Source organism: Vanellus vanellus (genome assembly GCF_965231255.1).
Source record: "Vanellus vanellus genome assembly, chromosome: 4".
NCBI classification, from domain to species: domain Eukaryota; kingdom Metazoa; phylum Chordata; class Aves; order Charadriiformes; family Charadriidae; genus Vanellus; species Vanellus vanellus.
Window position 1 is genome coordinate 66,921,686 of NC_138909.1, and position 20,071 is coordinate 66,941,756.

Here is a 20,071-nt window from a genome sequence, read left to right on the forward strand (position 1 = left end):
GAACTGGACATTGCATTGTGCAGCATTGTACAATTGTTGAACTCATGGCAGAAAGGAAAAAGAAAGAACAGTGTTCTACCTTTATGGATGCTTCAGTGACAAAAGGCTCCCTTTGGTGATAGGGATATCTTCTTGTTAATATATTGCTTCACTTCTAAAGCTCATAAGTTACTAAACGCTAAGTTGAATCTTGCTGTTATTACATGCATCAGATGTAGATTAAGTGAGAGAGCTAGGACAAATTTCCGTCATTGACCCAGCCCCCTTCAGCCCTGTTTTTTCTGTCTTTGCCTGCTGTGGATATAATGGTCTGCTGAAGAAAACTTTGGTTTTCTCCAGTATCTTATGAGGTTAGGATAAGTGATAAGATGCTCTGAAAAAAACAGAGCGTATGTACTTCTAGCTGGCTGAATGCCTGCACCCTTTCCTACCACATAACCTACAAAGATAGGCATAACCCTCTTCAGTATATGCCTGTTATGTTGTGTGAAAAAGACAAGTTACCACTGCGTTTCTATCACTTTTGTAACTATCTATGTTTTCATTTAAGTTAGCAGGATTCAAAGAGTCATCAAATAAGAGGGGAATTCTTTCTTCTTCTGTTCTCTGACCAGCCAGCACAAGTCCTGTTCTCCCCTCCTTGCTTTTAATTGCTCCGTTGCTTGGCCAAGCACACTCACCCTGGGTTTCCTGATTTTATCCTCTCTCCCTACTCGGAGACTGCCATCACTAAAATCTATCTGTTCAGTGCCTGCAGTCACTTGAGGTCCAATATCTTTTCCATTAACTTTGGTTCATGTATTTTCCCCACACATCCTACCTGGCTCTACCATGAAGTGCTCTGAATGCAGAAGATCTCATCACTCCGTCTAGTGATATTCTTACCTGCAGCTGTCAGGAGCAGAAACTGAAAGAAATATTCTGTGCTCTGTCCTGAAAAATTCTTATCGAAAATGAATTCTCCAGAAATGCAGCTGAAGTTGTAAAAGGAGATTTTTAAGAAGTCAAATATGAAATACTCATATCTTCAAAATTACTAAGAAATTATTGTCTTCAGAAAAATGAAAAAGAAGTCAATCTGACAGTTATTATTCGGTTTTAACGTTGGTCTAAGGACATACCTTTCCCTTACTTTCACTTACACAAAGGTCTTACCAGGTCATTGCAGCTCCCAGATCAAGGATTGTCAAAATAATAACAAATTTTAATTCTGGATTGTTATTCAGAGAGAGGAAAGAAATAAAACAATGTCAAAACTCAAGCAAACAGGTATCAAGCGTTTTTCAGGAAAGCTTTATGACAACATTATACCTAACAAACAGAAAAAAAACCAACCTTTAATATATCAAGACATAAGCCATAGGGCAGAGAAGCTTTATGTCAACACAAAAATAATTTGGGCAAAGATATACTCTGTTACGTGAGAAATTATAATTAGAGTTATTTAATGGAGTCTACCTAACAGCTGTGTAACAACATTCTAAACATTGTTGTTCACTAGTGTATAGTTAAATGCATCCCTTAAGTAATCTCATTAAGGTGAAATATGTTCATTATGATTATTATTTGTGTAGCTGAGGGGACCAGTAATTCTAGTAAATTAAACAAAAAAAAATTAAAAAAAAAAAAATTCCTCCCCTAAAATAAATACATATATTTCAAATATATTTCCAGGGAAAGCAAACTTCTCTTTGATAATCGTGCCCCAAGAGAGAAAATTACTTGCAATGACAGTCTGGTAATTTTATTCTTCTGTCAATTAGAGTAAGAAAAAACTTATTTTATTTTTTTACTACCCTACTAATTGTAAGCCCCAACTAGTAATATCACAAGCTCATGCCAATCAGCATTTGGACTATGGGTTGAATTGAACAAGAAAAAATATGAGTAACTATGTAAGTAAGTCAGTAACTTCGTGTGCGGTACATGCCTCAGGTTATGTGTTTGTTTAATCAGTCACTAAAGAACGAGCCTACATTTCATCCTCTTTCTTGACCAGAAAAAAAGTTACAGCATTGTGAACAGGATAAGTAGGGGAATCAAACTATTTTAGTTAGCACTGATGAGTGTTAAATGACTACCCCAAGACACAAAGTCTGTGGGAAGGTAACTGGAAAGGAGCAACCCTGCTTCAAAAGAAATAGTACCTGACCTGCAACACCTTAGGGAAACAGAACAATCATAGTTACTCCCAGTTCTATTTATTGCTCTATGTCCTGTATAGAGCAGACAACCTCTGCTCTTAAGGGCTTTGATTACCTTAATATTGCCCAAAAAATCTTTACATTTGTAGCCACTGTGATTAGGGAGATACACAGAGAGAAATATGAAGCAGAGAAATACCCTGATGTATGAAAAAAAAAAATTATCAGATATTTCTTTCTATTGGTGGTTATATCATAATTCATATTTAATTATTACTTTAAAGACAGTTTGGTATTCCTGAGGGGCTAACACATAATCTTTGACAATAACATTTCTATAGAGGAAAACCTTCTCTCATGATACTTTGTCACACTGTTAGAGAGGAATGATAAAATAGGTTTATGGTACTCTAAAATCTGCTCGGAAATGGGCCTGGGTTTGTTTGCTTGTTTGTGTAATGTGTGACTTAAAAATTGGTTAGAATCTTTTCCTCTCCTTTGTGTTCTTTCTGAAGAAACCTTCATAGAATAAAAATAAAAGAAACACAAGAAAGCAGCAAGGCTTGAAAACTCAGATGCAGATCACCACTGTGGAAAAACTAAATCATTAAAATCCATTCTTGGACCCTATGAAGCATTAAGACTTTTTTTAAATTTACATTTTATTAAACTAATCTAAACTTTTCACTGAGGTATTGCAACAATTCATAAAAATTAATAATGTAGTTAAGCTTGTTCCTGTTTAAAAATTTACTTAAATTTTAAAATCAATTCAAAGTCTTTGAAAGTTGCCGTGTGCATTAGCTTTTACTGTCAGACAATACATCAAAGAAAACATAAAATAGCAAGGAAGCAACTCACTCTTTGGTGTTGACAACAAGAGCCTTTTATAAACACATTAATGACGGAGATAGTGTTTTTCACTCAGTATGCACTGAGGCATAATGAATTTAGGGCCCCAAACTGAAATATATTTTCCTCCAGAAAGCACAGTCATTTAAACAACCATTGATTTGTTACCTGGTATGTTGACAGTTTATATTGAGTTTCTTCAAAGCCAACTTATCTTACTTTTCAGATACTAAATAATGCACAAAGGAAAGAAAATACACGCACACACAAACAAAACTACACATGCATATATTTATTTTTTAATGGAACACTATCCTTGTTGAATGCTGAGGTTGCTTAGGTGACACACAAGGACTCATAGAATCAGAAACAGACATTTATTAATCTTATTTTAATTTACTAATGTAACCGGGTTATTAAGGAAAAACAGCTTTCCACATTTAGAAATATTTCAATACATCATTTTTATGTATATTTTATATTATATTGTATGATTATTCCTTCCAATTGCAGGAATAAATTAGTGGATTTTTAAACCATATGATTAATATATGAATTTGCTCAAGTTTGATATATTGTCTTTATTTGTAGTAATGTAGTCTTTCACTGGGCTCCCTAAAATTATATATATTTTTGATATACAATCAGCATTCATAAATATCATGAAGTAGTCAGTCACCTGACTCTAATCTTAAAAGTCATTTGTTCATTCTAAACAGGTCATTAAGGATCCCTAGTTTGTCAATGAGGAATTAGAATCCTCCCAAAAAGAGGAGTCCCTTGATAACAGAAATCTAGAGAAAAGAGCTTCACAATCCTAAAATAGATGCACCAAATCTGTCTCCGGAGGAAACTTCCCTTCTCCATTGAATATATAGAGTAATCTAAACAATAAACTCAAATTAGAATCCTAACAGTGTGAACATTTAAACTGGGTGAAATTATTTTTCCCAAAAAGATCCAGATTCCGATTTCCTTTTTACTTGTTTTCCCTATTACTTCATAGCACAAATCGAGCTGCAAGACATGTAAGTAAGTCTAGGGAAGAGGACACGCTGATCGACGGAAGACCAAGCAATATCGTGCAAGCCTGCTATAAAGCCTCCAGCCTGAGAGCACTGGGGAAACAGCCCAAGATCTCTCAAAATTTCTACAAGTTCTCTTTGCGTTAAATGTGGTTGCAGCCTGATCTCAGCATATATACAATGAACTCACTCTTCTATTTATGTGGAATTTAAATCTAATAAAATCAGGAGCAAATGCACGAGGACTCCTATCATTCATATGTGTGCAAGCACGTGTGTGCACACGTAAAGTCACTTCTTTAATTGGCTTTAGGATCTGGCTATTCACCGCCACTTCTAGGGTTTTCCAGGTAGAATTAATGTAGCTTGCTTTTCACTCAATTTTATACAGTATTTTTATAAATCAGTGCTCATTAGGGAGCTGTGGAGGAAGTGAAGTCCATGGAAGAGCTTGTCTAGAGTCCAGGCCAAGTAAGTAGTCAAGATAAATTTACTGAAGGAATGTTCTCCAAAAACGAGATCAGATTTAAGAAGCTGTTTTTCTGAGGTGAAAACAGTGGTGGAAACATGATAAGGAGGTACTGCAAGAATCTGTGAAAGCGATTCTAATTCAAGACTTTTTTTCCATATTTTCTAAACTTTTGCATTTTTGCTTTTTCTCAAACCAATTTTTCTGTCTCGCTACATGTCCTGCTTTGTTCTTTTCTTTCCTCCTCTTTCTAGATACTCTTCTGAGTGTTCTCTCCTTGGCTGTGTATTTTGCCCTGCTGCTTCTTTTGAAGTGAGCGGCAAATCTCTTATCGATTTCAGTGTGAGAAAGATCAGCTTTCACTTCTTTGCTTCTCCTCATTTTACCATCTCTAATAGCTGGTAGCAAAATCCCACTGACTGTGGCTCTGATCTCTGAAGTGCTGGTACACCGTGCTTTTGAGTTTTGATCCCAGTCAGATCATTTTTTTGACAGCCAGAACTGTATCAAAATAGAAGCACTACTGTGATGAGAAAAACCAGGATTATAAGCTATGTTTTATTCTTTTCAACTAGTGGTGAGTGTTAAGATTTCTTGTGTCATGTGATCTCTCTTTCACAACTACTTATCTGCTTTCAATCATCATGCTCATGCTGTTCATTAATTCCACCCACTCGGTAAGACAAGCTGAAAAGAAAGCAGAGCAAGGCAAAAAGCAGTACCTCTTCAGTTTAGCTCATGGAATTTCCTCACCAACTATCTCAACCAAATGCAAGTGAAGAATTTTGGGATATTTATATTGATATGATTTATATCAATAGAAGATATAAAAGCCAACACTGTTACTTGCAATGGTTTGTTTTCGCGTCTGACAATAGTAAAGGTAAAAATAGCAGGATACCATGTTCTCATGTTCTGCTTGATACCTTTCTTAATAATTTGCTTTATAACCTAGTTATCACAAGGAGGAACTTTATCATGATTAAAAATTTTACCTTAGCTTAAATACAGATGGGTGAGTTTGGTCTTAGGCGTAGGACCTGAATGTCTTACCTTTAATCTGAAATTTGATTTTGTTGGCTCATGTGCCTGTGCCTGTGTGTGTGTATACAGCTACACATGAATCTACATATGTGTGTATAAGAGAGAGAGACCATGAACAAGTGGTACTATGCTTCTTAAGTGAGAACACCTACGGTTAAAAGAGAACATAATGTGACAGATTGTGGTGATCCTGGGACTTACCAACATCTAAACATATTCTTGAAGGCATTGTTTAATGCCTTCAAGTAGCAGACAAGATTTCTTTCATGGTATTACTTTACGGTGTCTGCAATACAAAATGATTTCTAGGTTGAGGAGGTATGAAAGAGATAATCTTCTTGCATGCCTCTTACTATGTCAAGAGGAAACACTTATGTGAACACTTGAAATATTAAAATTGTATTTTTATAATCATGTTGAATGAAGCTTCCCATACCAATTCATCCCAGATTCAACTGATATATTACTGTGTTTCTTTTCTGCATTGGAAAATTGTGAATGAAAGTCAAACATGAGATTGAAAAACACAGTGAAAAGAACAAAAAGGGAAGAGATGGTTATTCCAATTAAGAGTACAGACATAGCTTTACAAAAGCAATTGGTGGGGGGGTTGTGTTCATTACTTTAGCATGCTTTAAGGCACATCTGGATTTTTAAGAATGCTTAATGATTGTTCATTAAAAATAAATTTTTTGGTAGTATTTAAAATTGACTATCAAAAATGCTAGTCAATATAGGTAGCCACCCCAAGGAATAGTTTTAAGAAAATTCTGATTTCATCTAAAGGTACAATTTATCATGGCAGAAAAAAAAATTTACACTGACATTAATAATTCATGGGGATTTTTTTCCTCTTAAAATTTCATATCAGCAAAAATTTAAAAAGTTCTAAGAGAAAAAATATAGACTGGATCTAACAATACTTATTTTGACTGAGTTCTCCAATGTATTTGCAACAAAACTTGTGGGTAAGAATATCCATTTGGAATTTCTAGCTAATTCATAAGGAAAATCTTCCTTTGTATTGAAAGTTATTTGAAAATCAACCCAATATTCTGTTAACATTACATATAATAAACTTTGAACAATCTAACCAATCTCACAGACTCTGCAAAAATGATAAAAATGTTTAAGACCTAAGTAAAACTCCAGAAGTCACCAGGACCACCACCTAGAAATTACTTCTACACTGACATTGATGACATTTTGCTAACCTGTCATTATGGAATGGCTTTCATATCACATTAGCTTACTAGGTACTCAGCAGCAGTTTCTGCGCTACAATTATCAACTACTACAATTCTTTTTTAATTATGAGATAAAGTTACCATCTTGCATTTTATTTTACATATTAATTGTTGAAATGACAGTTGTTGACACAAAATGAAACTCCAATACATTGTATTAAATGTTAGCCTAATTATGACAAAACCACTTAGAATATATTTTCTAGCACTATTTGATCACACATTTTGAGCACTGCTTTGCTCCACAAGTGATACTGGCAAATTCATCTTACTGAGTTTTGAGTATGAATAATGATATCAGAAGATCTTTGCGCTCATCAAGTAGGTAGGCAGGAGGGACAAAAAAGCGTATTTGAATTATTTCCCTCCATTACCACTGCTGTGCATTTAATCAAATGACAATGCTCAACATCTTATATTGCCTGGATGCAACAGAGCGTCTGTGTCTTATTTCCTGAGACTTTTCTTATGTTTTTTAGTTATATTATCTTGCATGATTTCAAAGATTGTATTTTGCTGTAATCAAAAGACATCTGTAGCCTATCTAATTTTTCTTAAATTTAAACCAACCAAGTAAAATCTCTTAACTGTTTATTCTTTCTATATAAATCCAAATCACCCAAGGTTTTGCTGTTCAAGGTACAGGGCCAATTTTTTGAAAATTAATAGAACATATTAAATCTATCACAATGTGGTATATCTTATTACCTGGCATAGTTATTATTTGTAGAAATAATAGAGAAAGAAAAACTGTCTGTAAACAAAAAGAGATTTTTATTCAGTCTTAAATGAAGGGAAAATAATAACAGTATGAAGGATAGAAAATGGACCTTGATAAATTTCTTTTACATTTTTGTTTAATATTTTTATTTTAACGATATAATAGGCTTGGTGGCCAAAGGTCAATTTTGTATAGACTCTAAAAATGCATGACACAAAATCACCATATACATTAAATATATTTTAAAATTTTAGTTAACATGCATTGTTCACCAAATGGATACATGTCTTATGCAGCCATGCACTGCTATTTAATAGTATATGGAAAAACATATGAAATATTTAAAAACATAAAATGGGCATTTGAAATACATTCTTACATTAAAATATATCTGTTCAGCAATCGAAAACTGAAAATAAATTGTGTCTCTTTTTCAGTGCAAGTGACATTGCCACTGGAGCCCTGTGGCTGTTTCTGATGTCCTCAGTTCAAAAATAATGTCAATGTATTACAAATAAAAGAATCACATAAAGTATTTAAAAGTTGAGGCTCAAGGAACTAATTCTATGTAGCTTAACAAAGTAGTAGCTGAAAGGTAGATTAAGCAATGTAGATGGATAAAATAAATCTGAACTTTCTTTTGTTTGTGTCAATAGTGCAACAAAATCCAGTGTGTAGAAGATGAAATGCAGTAAATACAACGGAAAGATGAGTTTACTGTAAGATTTAACTTGGACCACCTTATGGAAGGATGTAACGGTGTCTTTAGCAAAGGAACCTTTTAGCTATGATTGCATATTTTAAGAAGAGGCTTTAAATCAAAAGCAAACTGGAATTTATCCATTGAAGCCTAAATATCCAGGACATTCAGAACAGCATACTAAATAAGCATCTCTTCTACCTTTTTAATTAATAGACTATAAAGCCCAGACTGATAAATACTAACAATTTATTGATGGCTAGGTGCATCTTTGATCCTAACGGAATTAATTTTCTTGTCAAATGATACATGAACGAGTGGCTATAACTTCAGATGACTTCATTATACATGGATTTTATGAGTGTATCACGAATAATTCTGACTTTTACAAGACCCCGGAAGGAGAAAAAGGATTCAGTTCTTCTTCTTTTAAGATCAACAAAATACAATTGCTCAGTTATTAATTCTTCACCACTTTACGTCTTTAGGGAAAATTGCCTTTACTGGCAAAGTATTAGCAAGTTAAAAAGGGATAGTAACTTTGAGAAAGCTTTGTTTTGGAAGCCTCTGTGAGCCAAATCAAGACAGTTCCTTCATGCTCTCTATGCCTATACTATGTGCCAACATTAGAAAATAGTTCTGTCATGAAGAAACTGTGCAACTTCTGAGTTCCTGTAATATCACTGTCTGCCATCTGCTAAGAATGTGTCAATGGTACTCCTTGTACCATTTCTTCTGCTGTTTCCATTTTCTCTGAATATTTGTGGGATTTTTATCAAGGTCCTGATAGCAATGCATTGTCTTGAATTTCACATTTTGAGGTGTGTGTAACATCACTGGAACTATATAGATATTATAAATAAATATTATATTATTGATTTATCTTTTTTTTTTTTTAGATCATTGTTAAATAAATAGGCAACCTGGTCTAGTGGGAGGTGTCTCTGTCTATGGCAGGGGGGTTAAAACTCAATGATCTTCAAGGTCCTTTCCAACCTAAACCATTCTATGATTCTATGATTCTATGAGTATGGCATGGTGGTCTGAGCCTACGAGCATAATCTAAGCAAATAACGTTGTCATTCTGCCTGAAGAACCAAGCCAATAGTACTCTGGCACTTTTATAACTAAAACTTGACCTGGTCCCTTATGAACTGATTCACAACACATTGCTTTTGTTATTTACTCTTGCCTTCTGTTGCTTCCACTACTCGTGTCATAAAATTCTATTTGATTTGCCTATAGGCAAGTCCTATGTCTGGTGTATGGCAATCTGTTTATTTAAATAACTTTCTGTTTCAAGCAGGAAATTTCTTTTTTGAATTTTAGGTAACAATTTACTCCTTTTCTCTGAAGACACTATGAGCTTGACTTTCAACACAAGATTTCTTAGCATTCAGTTGGGATCAGTGAAGCAAAAAATTATATGCTCACACAAACAGGAAAATAATTCCAATTCCAATGAAAAGAAGAGAATATTTCCCTGTAGTTGTGCCTATGCAATATAGTTTAGATGCCACATTTTTGCAATTTATCAGACTTTTTATAAATTTAGGGAGAGGGATCTGAATTAGTTTCTAATGCACTATATATATATATAAAAAAAACAGTGTATGATTGTTTCTGTGCTACAAAAACATCTTTTAACAATATTTTATATCTTCTTTTGATTTCAGATATGTTCTTCCAGAATAAAAAGAAAACTTAGAATAAAGATGTATTGAGTTTAAATGGAGAGGTTTTAATGTGGGGTGGTTGCAGTGGTGGCGTCTGTGAGGAAGGTCTGGGGCTGTCCCATGCCAGACACAGCCAGTTCCAGCTGGTTCCAACTGGCTTCAGACCCCACCACAGGACACAGCTAAGCATATCAGCCAAGTTGGTGGCACCTCAGTGAAAATGTATTAAAGCAAGGGTAAAAAACATTGTGCAACAGCTGTGAGAGAGAGCAGTGAGAAAAAAATGAGACAAATGGCCCTGCAGACACCCAGAAGCAGCCCATGAAGAAAGAAGGGAAGGACGTGCTCCAGGTACCAGGGCAGGGGTTCCTCTGCAGCCTGTGGAGATGACCATTGTGAGGCAGCTTGTCCCTGAAGCCCATGGAGAGGACAACGCTGGAGCAGATATCCACACCGCAGCCTGTGGAGGACCCCGCCGGAGCAGGTGGATGTGCCCTGAAGGAAGCTGCAGCCCATGGAGAGGAGTCCACACAGGAGCAATTTTTCTAGCAGGAGCTGTGGCCCATGGGAGCCATCCATGCTGGAGCAGTCTGTGCCTGAAGGACTGTGCCCCATGGAAAGGATTCGTGCTGGAGCAGTTCTTGAATAACTGCAGCCTGTGGGAAGGACCCACATTGGAGCGGTTTGTGAAAGACTGTATCCCAAGGGAGGGGCTCCACAGGGGCAACAGCAGGGATGAGCTATTATGAACTCAATACAACTCCCCATTCCCCATTTCCCCTTGGGAGCTGGTTGGTAAATGGTCACAGTGGATCTGTATATATGAGAAGGAAGCAAGTACGTGAATCGCTAACTCCTCATATGGCAGTCTTCCAGCTGCACCACGGCAGTCGGGCAGTTAATATTGGACAAACCAGTCAGCTATACTTCCTCCTTACAGGACCTAGTATGCACTAAGTGTAGACTGGATGGGATTCCTATGCAGTTAAAGAATAGATGTTACTTTTTTGGTAATGTAGAGGAAAAACCAAAACTAGCACAGGTCTGGATTAGTAAGGACTGTTCTGTATGTAAGTTTCTGAGGATAATGGGCAGCTTAAGTTTTTTGCTATGTGGCTTCTCACAGTCAAGGATAGAATACAGACTTAGATGGGCCTTTAATAAAACCCAGTAAAACTGGTTTTATGTTTCAGAGATGTTTAGATTTTTCCTGGACTACTGTCACAATCAGAGCAGCAACATGAAATAAATGAGGTTTGCAGACTTCAGCTGTTTGGACAATTAAGATATACATAACATGTCAGGTGTTTTGTTTTTTAATAGAATTTCTTTGGCATCTTATTGATTAGGTTGTCAGGACTGAAAATTAACATAAAGCAACGGAAGTCAATTAATTCATTCAGAATCATAGCATACTGGGTTGGAAAGGACCTCAGGGATCATCTGGTCCAAACTTTCTTGGCAAAAACACAGTCTAGACAAGATGGCCCAACATCCTGTCCAAATGAATCTTAGCAGTGTCCAATGTTGGGGAATCTACCATTTCCCTGGGGAGATTATTCCAATGGCTGATTGTTCTCATTGGGAAAAATTTTCCTCTTGTGTCCAATTGGAATCTCCCCAGGAGTAACTTGTGCCCATTACCCCATGCCTTTTCCATGTTACTCCTTGTAAAAAGGGAATCTCCATCTTCTTTGTAGCCACCTCTGAATTACTGGAGCATGGTGATAAGGTCTCCCCTAAGCCTTCTTTTCTCAGGGTTGACAAACCCATTCCTTGCAGCCTTTCCTCATATGGCAGGCTTCCCAGTCCTTTGATTATCTTGGTGGCCCTTCTCTGGACCCTCTCCAGCCTGTCCACATCTTTTTTGTACAGCAGGGACCAAAACTGAACACAGTGTTCCAGGTGTGGCCTGACAAGCGCTGAGTAGAGCAGGGTAACGACTTCTTTATCTCTGTTGGTGTTGCCCTTGTTGATGTGATCCAGCATCCTGATGACTTTCTTAGCTGCAGCAGGACACTGTTTACTCATGTTGAACTTGTCCACCATGACCCCCAGGTCCCTTTCCACAGAGCCGCTCCCCAGCTGGTAGATCCCAGTCTGTGCTGCGCTCCTGGATTACGTTTTCCCAGGTGCAGGATCTTACACTTGTTCTTGTTGAACTTCATAAGGTTCTTGTTAGCCCACTCTTGCAGCCTGTCCAGGTCTTCCTGCAGGGTGGCTCTCCTTTCCAAAGTGTCCGCTTCCCCACTCAGTTTGGTGTCATCAGCAAACTTCATCAGGGTACACTGAATCCCATCATCCAGATCACTTATGAAGATATTAAAGAGTGTTGGGCCCCATATTGATCCCTGGGGGACCCCACTTGTGACAGGTTGTCAGTTTGAAAAGGAGGCATTTGCCACCATCCTCTGGGTGCGGCCTGTCTGCCAGTTCCCTACCCACCGCACAGACCACTTGTCTAGACAACAGTTCTCTACAATGAAATGTAGCCGCTATATATAATAAGCATACATTTTTCTACATGAGTTTTATGGAATAATGGTGTCTGAATCTAAATTGTATGACTTGTATTAGAGTAATATACACAGTTGTAAAGAACCTAACATGGGGTCTTTAACCTTTTACTTATATCCCTGCAGCTCTATTAAAATGACTAATATTCACTTGCCATCTCTGAAGAGCACATTTCACCAGGTTTCAGCTCAAATAATATTCATAATGTGGAAACAATAGCTGGAAGCTAATTCTAATATATTCATTGAGATTCTTCTTAAAAGAGCATACAGTGAATATTTCCATTGAAATTAAACAAGTATGTGGGCATGTATTTGTGGGAAAAAAATAACATTATTTGCAAGTCTAAATGAAGTAAAATTTATTTACAGCTTAGGTTTAGTATTTATTCCTATATCAGAAAGGACTTAGCCATTATTTATAACTTGTGTAACAGCTCATCCTTACATGCCTGTATTGTGCTCCTGGTATTAGAACATGACTCTTTGATCTTTTAAATTGTGATATAAGGCCATTCTGCAGGCTGCTGAACTTCTGAGAGGGGACCTCCCACACTCAATGTCTAATTATACCCTTGTCTGGCTAAAATTTGTGTAAAGAAATTCATTATTTGGTTCTAGAGGTATAACTAAAAACAGTTTATAGTTGATTCAAAATTGAAATGGAAAATATATTTGATATATCATTATATGCAGTTTTGCTCCTTATGTGTAGGAGAAGCAAAATGAAGGCAGGTATAATGCCATATTTTTTACTCTTCTTTCAGTTATCTCTGAACCAGCAGGTTTCATCCCCTAATCAAGTAGAACAGGAAATTGTTAGTACTCTTATAGGAAAAAAAAGTTGATTCTTTTTTTGTTTGTTTTGGCCTAGAAACGAAGGTCATCAAAAAGTATTACACTGTAGATTTACAGATGTCTGATCTGAAGGATATTCCCGTCAAAGCCACATTTGACTATAGCCCCAGAGATGAAAGACAAGTGACTAATCATCTTAGTTCATTGCCTGAGTTCATTTTTTTAACTATTAGAAGAGAAGCTGCACAGCATAAAAGTAATATCAAGGATGAAGGTCAGTTGGAATATTGTTGTACCAACACTTATAAAGAAGGCAACTCCAATATATTTTAAAAAATCAAAGAAGCTTTATACAGTCACTAATAAAAGATGCCAAAGTGCTGTAAGTAGTGGATTTAAAGTGACTTTTGCTTGTTTTGATTAAACCCAGCAGGCGTGCTTGTTTTACAAACAGTATCTAACTCCTTTTGTGTGTAATTCTTGGAGACACATAATGCATTTGCCATCACAAAGAAATGCAAGAGCTTTAGTATCTTTCACATAACAGATCACATTTAAGAGATGCTTATAATGGAAGGTTTTCATGTGACTGACCGAACCTATTAGAGTAGGGCCCCAGAGTGCCGTTAGCTGCTGTTCTCCTCCAGCTTTGAGACATTCCAATGGTAATACTGAATTAGATTTGTATACAGAGAAAACATTTTTTCAGAAAAAGAAGAAAAAAAAAAAGACTGGATTTTGAGGAAATAGTTCTTAACTCACCCTTCCTTTTTACTGTGTCCCTACCAAACAGAGATGCATAAGTAATGTTCACTTTCATTTATTCACCTCAGAGATACAAGAGGACAAGCACTATTTTGCTGTTTAGTTTATGCAGGAGTAATAAAACCCTATTACTCTAGAGCAGTGCTCATAGCACAGAAAGTCATAAGGGGCACTTTCAATAAATTAAGCAAATAAATAAAATGGCTTTCCAAAAATGGTTCTCAGAAGTAGTTCTTATCTTATGTGCTATTCTGTCTTTGTAATTTGCTGTCACCTTATATAAGGCTTTCTTTGCTTGATTGCAGACCATATGTTTCACGCCCAATATATGCATCAGTGCACTGTTTCGTCTGTCAGATTATTTTTCTTTACAGATTTTTACTTCTATCCAGAAACGTATGTGATAAAAACAAAAGCGTATGTCTTAAGCGAAGATTTGTATTTCACACAGACTATTTGCATGCTATCTGTAAAATCGTGCCATTTAAATATTAAAAGCATACGTTAAAAAATCTAGCTCAGATTTTAAGAGTAGATATTCTAACGCTTGCTTCTTGAGATGCACACGTGTACTAATAAATGTGTCAGTGTTCAGAGCAGGGATTCATGTCCACTGCAGTGCATTAGTGTCTCAGCTGCCACAGTTGTGCTAATCTGTTTCAGTGGCATACGTGTTCTCTCACTAGTTGTTTGGTGAAAGTAAATTAGATTGTTAGTTCTGCTTCTGGATTCTACTCTCTTTTAGTGCTGTGCATTAATTCTATTAACACACCCATTGAGAAACTTTGTGCCAAGATGAATATCTAGCACAAACGAAAGATAGTTCTGCAGTTCATTAAACAGGTGATAAAAAGGCAGACTGTGTGGTAGGCAATAACAGCGGGACACAAAGGAAACAGACAACATTTGTCTTGGCAGACTACTAGCTGATACTGCAATCTTTATACAGTCTTTCCAATTTATTATGATAAAATTTGTCATACAGATCTCATAAAAATCAAGGCTACTTTTACAAAACTTGTGAGACACAAATGTGTTTTGATGTTTAAAGCCCGGTGATTGCCTCCATGCTTACACACTCTCATGTTGCTCCCGACACTCTCAGTAACTGTAAATGACAAGAAACAAACCAACCATCCAACTGACCCCCAGATCACACTGACCCAACATTTAGGATGGGGTAGAACACATGGTCTGTGAGCCAACCTCATATGTGCTGTACGCACGTTCCCTGACAAATGATACACCCACCATGCTTAAGAAATTCACAAGTTCCACTTACTCAGCCTTGCGCACATAACAAAGCCATGATTCCTGACCAGGAGTAGGAGCACCTAGTCAGGTGACCCCTGAGATGCAGGAAACAAGGTAGAGTCTATATGAACTGCTCTGGTAGGCTGCATCTATCCTAGAGACTGCCGGCTGTGTTCATATGTGTGTGTGTATGTAGTTACTAATGAAATCACACAGGGGAAAAAAAAAATAAAAAGCTATTTTAAAAAGTGGATGGTGAAGGAAGAAAGCAACATCAACAACACCCCTAAGAAGAGAAGGAAAGAAGCTGAAGCCAAAAGAAAAAATAATTTTACTTGTGGAATACCCATTTTAAAATGTAATGACTTGCTACACATGGTAACATCTGGTTCTGTGCAAGAGCAGATTAATGTGCATCCCTTGATATCTTCAGAGCAGGTGTAACAAAATTGAAGAGAAACATCAAGGCCAGATTATTTCTGGTTGATATTCAGTTGTGCCTGAACCTCAAATTAGGTCTGCTTGATGTGTAATGAATTCCTGATGATGTCTGAAAACATAAAATAAAAGATTAGTTTTAGTGTAATTATCTCACGTTTCAGTTTCTCAGTAGTAGTGCAGGAATTCTTACTTGTACATCACCTGTTATTTCCATTTTGACCTGCCATCCATTAACCTTTGGTTCACAATTGCAGAGGAGCTAGCATTTATTTCTGGGGAAGTAAAGGAGGGAGGGAAGTGCTAGAGAAACACACATTAGCATATCACTGAGCTAGTTTATTGCAAATGATAATAAAGATCAAGGTGTTTGGGTTTTTTTTCCTAAAAAAAGTCTCAAAATAGTCAGAGTTGCAATGTATGTGAAGACCTGTCTTAGCACGTGCTCATCATTCATGGTGGTCTTCCACCAGCTGCGGTTACTATGGTCCACCTTGCAGATAACTAGCCTGTGAAGATGACTACTCAGCAAATACAGAGAAATACATCTTTTGAATACACTTGGCAAAAAATGGGAGCTAGGAGAGGGAGACAGATCATCTTTTGCCTTTGTTATTTTCAAGAGGAAAAGAAAGAAAAAATGTCACTTTTCAGAGGCTTACAATCACCTGTATAAAGGTTGAAAAGTGCATTGCGGTGTTCCTTTTATCTTTTTGGGAATGAACACTCGTGGCAATAACATAACATGAAGTATTGCAAGAAACTATAAAGAAAAGTCAATATTATAATTGAAAGGGAAGAGACTTAGCAGGGAACCAATATCAAAGATGTAAGGTTTTAAATTATTAGTGCTTGAAGCACAGAAGTGATGCTGATCTGCAGACAGGCCTTTAGTTGAAAAGTACATTCCTCAGAATGTAATGGAAACAAGAACTGAGTATCTGAGAAAAAATGAACATGCGGAACTAGTGCTTTTATTGTATGTCACCTAACCCTCAAACCACTAACAGTTATTGCTTTATTTTTGCCTCATCCTCTGTCACATAAGTTGAAAAACCAACCCAGGTATGTTCCTGTGGATGGCTGCCAGAAGTTATGCTTTTAGTCATCGTTGCTTTCCAAAGCTGATCTCAGTCCATGAGCTGACCTGAAATGACATGCCAAAACACACATTTTTGTATCTGCAAAATTACACTCTGTAAATTTTGTACATTATAATAAATTGAAATTGCCACTGGAAAAAATAATGCCTATGAACACAAGATTAATTAAATTATTTTTGTGAATATATACTGTATAAATACTGTGTCTTTAAGTCATTAAATAAAGTCACTAGGGAGAAAAGAATAGACATCAATTTGCTAGAGACTGAATTAGACTCATACTGCTCACAGGATGATATCATTACACACAGAAGATAGTCACGTAAGAAACTTCAGTTGTTTAATTCCTTCTGTTTTCTAGTGATTCTCCAGCAAAGAGTAATTAAAAATAAAGAAATTAAAAAAGAAGAAGATTTAAAATAAAAGTAGAAAAAAAAAAAAGGCTTAAAGTTTTGAAGTAAACTTTGTAGTTTTCCCTTGTAGTCATTGGACCTACTGTCCTGGTTTGACTAAACCTGGTTTGGACTAAACCACGACACCTACAAATTTTTTTTTTCAGGTGGTCAGAATTCAGTACTGTGTACAGAAAAGCATAGATAGAATATCCACTCTACTTGCTCAATACCTCATTTATCTCTTATAGGTGGTACTTGTTCTTTTTCAAAGTTACGAGTACTTCAACAAATAACATAATTGTGAAGCTCAGTGCTACTTGTGAATCATTGTCCATTCAACTTTTAATCTTCTTTAATAGTTAATAGAAGCATAGGGAACAAATACAATGCTGGTACAACAAGATTACATTGACATCAGTTCCAATCCCACAATTCGTGTCAACAAGCACTGAGGTTTCTTTAATATTGCGAAGCTACGGAATTACACTTGGAACAAACACCGTCACAACTGCATGTTGTTGTTGCAGTGTTCTCTTTAAATGCATGAGAAAAAGTATTCTGTATTGTCTAACACATTTTTCCATATAATAATCTTAAACCAATAAAATAATAATAATAAACTTTTTTATTATATGTTTAACAAGTTTTATCTTATTATAGTGTACCTTATATATAATTGTTTGCCCAGTGGCCAGGCTTTTTCAATTAAAATTTATGTTGAAGTAGTTTGCCACTCTATGGTAAGAAGTGCGTCTGATCCAAAATGTCACAACCAGTTGACATTTACTACCAAAATCCTTTCAGAATTTGAAATGTTGTATCTTGAACTATTGATCAGATAATAATGTGCTCATCTAAGGAAATGGCTTTACAATAAACTCTATAGTATATAGGTACATTCTCCTTCTACAAAGTGTCACATTTCAGAAATACTGAAAATTGCACCTTGGATTTTATAGGTCACAGTGAGGTGACAAAGGATTTTAGGTGTATTTGTGTGTGCACATGAAAACAAACTATTTTTTATATAAAATTACATGTATTATTTGATCTGATTCTTACACAGCATTAGTTTTCCCTATTTAGTTTCTACTACTCCTGATTTAAATAGAATATTAAAGAGGGAATGCATGTATAAGTCTTTTTTTTTTCTTTTTCTATACAACATAGAAGTGATGTATTTGTTTCCAAATTTTGTTTCTTAAAAAATAATTTTTTGTTTTGTATAAGCATTTCATTTGATGCAGGTAAAGGCTGAGTTTTCAAATATGACATGAAAACAACTGTCATTGAGAAAGAGTACATAACCTTATTTTTTAGGAAATTGGTTTTGAATTGACAGTGTTACTAAAAGCAGAAATAGGTGAACTCTAGCAATGGAGAAGACCTTGCCATAAATGGCCTTACTGAAATAATGTAGAATGTCAAGATTTGATACCGTAATACCTGAGTGTGTGTATATATATCTCAATCACAGCAGTCTGCATTCCTGTTCAAAATATCTAATCATAGAACATTTTGGTATATAAAATATAATGTATTGTGGTAAAAATCTCATTTGAAGAATGCCACAGCACGTATTTACAGAAGTAACTGGACTGGTCAGATGAAAAACGGAGTTGAGGGAGATCAAGAAGCAAGTAATTAATAAGTCTAACAACATTACAGAAGTAGATGCACTAATTAAGTATTACCATGGGAAAGGTTTAGAAAAGTAAATATTTCACACCTTAAAAAAAAGTCTGGTACAGAACAGAAGACTAAGGACGTGATTCAAAGAAGCAGCTGTATTCAAGACACTAAGTAATAACTTATGGATGACGTAGACAGACAGATAGATAAATCAATCAAATTATTGATTGGTGTTATACAGTTGCAATAATTACCCAAACAAACAGTTAACATTTGTCAGAAATTAAAATGTTATATTATTTCATGGTGGATATTCGCTTTAACATCCCAAAGGGGACACTCTCCTAAAGAGAAAGGACACTGAAATGTCCCCTTACAAATATACCTTCAGATTTCCAGTTAAGGCAGGAAAATATGCTAACACCATATTTTGAAGGAGAACTTTCTAAAAGGAGATAGGTTAAAAAAGGACCTTCTTTGGGCATGATTTTTTTTTCTCATTCAATGTTCCTGGAAACCATTGTGTATCAAGTTGCTTACAGCTTTCAAAACAGTAGAATGTTTCCCTGAAAATTCTTTAGTTGAAAATATCACTCACGAGATGTTGCAGCTCTGACAAAAACATTTTAGTTCAGAGTGGGGCTTTGTTAAATTTATCCTGATGTGTACTGATATCATGAGGTCATCTCCATATCTTGAACTACCTGTGTTTCACTCTGATTGTGGCCTGAGAAGTGTAGATATGCAGGACAGCTTTGCAAGTTCAGCAAGCTTAGAGCTGCTGAAGAGGAACCACACAATAGATCTTTGTTAAAACAGATAGTAGTCATAGCATTTAATTCAGGTGACCTAATAAATACCTGGTAATTACCAAAATAATTCTAAGAAAAAGTAAGCATGGCGGTCTTATAGCACAGCATGCTATGTTTGCCAAACACGTATGCTGTTCATATAAAGTATTTTTTTCCTTGAGATTCATACACATTTCTGCTTTTGTAAGGTTTCAGATAATGATTACAGATTAATGGGAAAAAAACATTCTAAATATTTTATAACTTAAAAATACACAGGATATAATACTTCACAGTTGAGCAAAAAACTGAGTGAAAAGGTGTTCTATGAGAAGGGACACTGTAGAGCAGTAAACTAAAAAAAAACCCTTATCAAAGTAGCTATATAACAAGAACATCACTGGCTGTATTGCCTAAGAACCGATGTCTGAACTTTAATTGAAGTAAATGTGCAATCAATGAAAAAGCAATTAACTATTTTTCTTGTTTAATTAATGTTCT